General features: G+C 43.6%; 1 pseudogene; it reads right to left on the bottom strand.

The window, feature by feature from the left end:
- Nucleotides 1–568: 568 nt before the first annotated feature.
- Nucleotides 569–783, bottom strand: LOC138800241 (U2 spliceosomal RNA; annotated as a pseudogene).
- Between the last annotated feature and the right edge of the window lie 2,091 nt (nucleotides 784–2,874).

The following is a 2,874-nucleotide window of genomic DNA, read 5'->3' as shown; positions in this document are numbered from 1 at the left end:
AATGTTACTGGGTGTTTCCATTCAGTGACAGCAAACAAGAGTACTGGGTGTTTCCATTCATTGACAGCAAACAAGGTTACTGGGTGTTTCCATTCCAATATGTAGTAGCAGATCTACAAAGGGTAGTGCAAGCACTCTGCTCACCAAGTGCTTTGTGCTGCTGATACGTGCTAGACTGCTCGATCTAAAAAAAAAGAGTAGTATGTGTGTTCATCCAGTGCTACGTGCTGCTACAACGGGTGGTACAAGCAGGCTGCTGTGCTACTATAAGGCACTCTGTTTACCAAGTGCTACGTGCTACATAATACAGCCGACCAGCTGTACCTATAAAATATTCATACACCCTTTAATAACCAGGTAATTCACCTGTATAACATCGACTTGAGACATTATTACCAGTGATTTTGGGGTGTTAGATGTTTCCCTTGCTGTCCCAGTTGCATTCCAGTGGTGTTGGCATTATTTCCTGAGGTGTCATTGTGGACTTGGTGAACCTCCTAGTGGTCGAATAGATGTTTTTTAATAATCGAATACTTGTTCCCATAGACTATAATGGGATCGAATATTTGATCAAATATTCGAATATCAGGAGATATGCGTACGAATATCGAATATTCCAAATTCGTTATGAACTTTCTCAAACTTTTTGCGAAGTTCGTAACGAATCTGGTTAGTTACGGTTCGGTTTGCTCATCCCTAGTCCCCAGATAGGGGACGTATCAGATATTAAACTGATAAGAATAGATACTACACTTGACCTTAACCAAAAGGCCGAGAAGCGATACACATGCTTAGTTCAACTGCAATCTCCTAGTCAGTTTGCTTCCACCATATGCAAACTTGGCCATGCCCTTTTTCCCCCAAACCACACTTCTTGTTATTGAAAAAAATGTCTAAAATGTCTCCAAAACACATGCAAAAGGTGGTTGAAGTCATGTAAGCCAGATCTTTGTGGTGTCAAGAGATGAGTGAAACAGATTTGAAGCTAAACAAATCTGATTGGCTCATCTCTAATGGTGTCCTTCCATGCACACCAATCTGGTTTAGTGATTTTATAATTGTGGACAGATTAATAGAGAGTTTTGCCATTTGCAGTCTTGTGTGGATGCCTTATCCTTATTACTTGTAGGCTACGTTTACACATAGGGAGACATGTATCAAGCCGGGAAATTAGTGTTTTTGGGCGGAAAGTGCCCATATGCGAATGATTTTAGGTTTTGTAGGTTTTCTGCAGCGCGCACCGGCGCACACGGGATTTACGTGACGGCAGTCCGCCTCTACATAAATCTCTGTAGTGCCGGAGCTGTGGGGACATTTTTAAGTCCGGCACAGAAAACGCTGGACTTAATAAATGTCCCCCATAGTGTTTTCGTCAGTCTTCTGGTCAGTATTTTTTCAACCAAAAGCTGGAGTGGGACTGACACGGCAAAATTATAATAGAAAGATCAGTCTCTGTGTTTCCAATACACTCTTGGTTTTGGTTAAAAAAAGAGGGACAACAACACTATGGGGGACATTTATTAAGTCCGGCTTTTTTTACGCCGGACTTAAAAATGTCCCCGCATCTCCGGCGGTACGGGGATTTATGTAGAGGCGGACTGCCTCTACATGAAACCCGTGCGCTCCGGTGCGCACAGCCGAAAGCCTACGCCAGCTGAGGACTGGAGTAGGTTTTCGGCGTATCTTTTGGCGGAACGGATGGTGAATCGTGCGGACTCTGAGTCTGCGCCCTCTGTTCCGCCCCTTCACACCCCCGCCCCCCCCCCCCGGCGTACTCGGTGGAAAGTGACGATTTGCGAATATTTTATTCGCAAATCGGCCATTTGCGAATAAAATAATGCGCAAATTGGCACTTTCCGCCGAAAATCATCCGTACGCCGGATGATAAATGTCGCCCTATGTGGAGACAAATTTCTCAATTCATGGAGTGATATACACCCAATGATTTTGTAATTTTTAGCTCTATGCATATAAGGTCTCTCCTACACATGTAAAAGACCAAAAAAAAAAGCTGCAGTTTGTTTTACATTCAGTTTTTGTATCATATGTCCAATAAAAGTTTGTGTTTTTGGTTGCATTTTTTGCGTTTGCATCTTCCCTATTAAAGGGGTACCCAGATAGAAAATAATATGGCTAGTTAGACCCTACATGGACAGTTAAATACTAGTAAAAATAAGTTACTACCAGTTCTGTGCCGTTCCGCTGCAATGGCAATGCATTCACCACTAGAATGTAAGTGAAACTGTCCTGAATGCAATCCACATCATCTCACTGTCCCAAGAAAAGTGTTGTAGGTATAGCATTTTGTTTTCTTTTTTCATCCAAAAAGGCAATGCATTTTTCAAGGCATTTAAAAAAAAAAAAAGTGAAGTGATCCTAATAAGCCTTTCAGGATCAATGTTTGTATTGAGGCATGGTTCACTGTTATCAGAATTTTTATCCCGGATTGATTTGGCAATTTTATTCTTATTAAGGCCCCGTTCCCACTGAGCAAAACTAGCAGAATTCCGCGGCGGACAATGAATGCCGTGGGAGTCTATGGGAGGCGCGCGCACATGCTCATTCTTCAGCACGGATAGAGCATGAGCGCGCGCCTCCCATAGACTCCCATTATGAGCTGGAGGCTAACGGCAATTCCGCTAGTTTTGCTCAGTGGGAACGGGGCCTAAGGCAATTTATTGTTGCAGTTATTGGCAGCATAATTATAAAGGGAACCTAGGGGAAAATACAGTCATGGCGGCATCTTGTTAGGGCCGGAGGGCCTGAGGACGTATTGGGGGGGGGGGGGGGGGGAGGGGGATTCTTAAAAATCCCCTGGTGGTGCACAGGTTTACAGAGCGGTTCCGCATAGATTTATTCACATTTCAGCCCTCT

This window comes from Dendropsophus ebraccatus, chromosome 8 (genome assembly GCF_027789765.1).
Source record: "Dendropsophus ebraccatus isolate aDenEbr1 chromosome 8, aDenEbr1.pat, whole genome shotgun sequence".
In the NCBI taxonomy this organism is placed as follows: Eukaryota; Metazoa; Chordata; class Amphibia; order Anura; family Hylidae; genus Dendropsophus; species Dendropsophus ebraccatus.
The sequence above is the reverse complement of the archived record's forward strand: the minus strand, read 5'-3'. Positions and strand labels throughout refer to the sequence as shown.